This window comes from Asparagus officinalis, chromosome 4 (assembly GCF_001876935.1).
Source record: "Asparagus officinalis chromosome 4, Aspof.V1, whole genome shotgun sequence".
NCBI lineage: Eukaryota > Viridiplantae > Streptophyta > Magnoliopsida > Asparagales > Asparagaceae > Asparagus > Asparagus officinalis.
This window is the reverse complement of record NC_033797.1, coordinates 79,671,810-79,672,288: the sequence shown is the minus strand read 5'-3', so window position 1 is coordinate 79,672,288 and position 479 is coordinate 79,671,810.

Genomic DNA, 479 nt, shown 5'->3' with positions numbered 1-479 from the left:
GCGCCCTTTTCTCTCTCCCTCCCGCCTACAGCAATTGAGAAAAACCACAGAGAAGACCGCTAGAAGAGAAGAGAGATAGGTGACGGCTATTTTGAAAAGTTTATATTTGTGGGGCTCACAATAATCATATATGATTGAATTGGGTTTAAAAGTAAATGAGTGTAGGCATTTTGGATTTATAGGTCTAGATAGAACTTAATAGGTTTTTTGATAAGTAAGGGTCAAATTTTGGGTCTAAAAACAAAAACCCTTATATATATTCCAGACCACTTCTCCACCTGAATCCTAAAGTTAAACATTTTTTTTGTTTATTTTTACATTTTTTGATAGTGACAACAAACCATGGAGAAAGCAACGAAAAGCCATACCAATCGGGATCCATTGGGTTTAACATGCAGATTTGCTGACTAACAGCACGCAGAAAAGCAATTTTTCATTTATTATTCAAAAATTTGCATGCCCAAATATCAAATTCAATC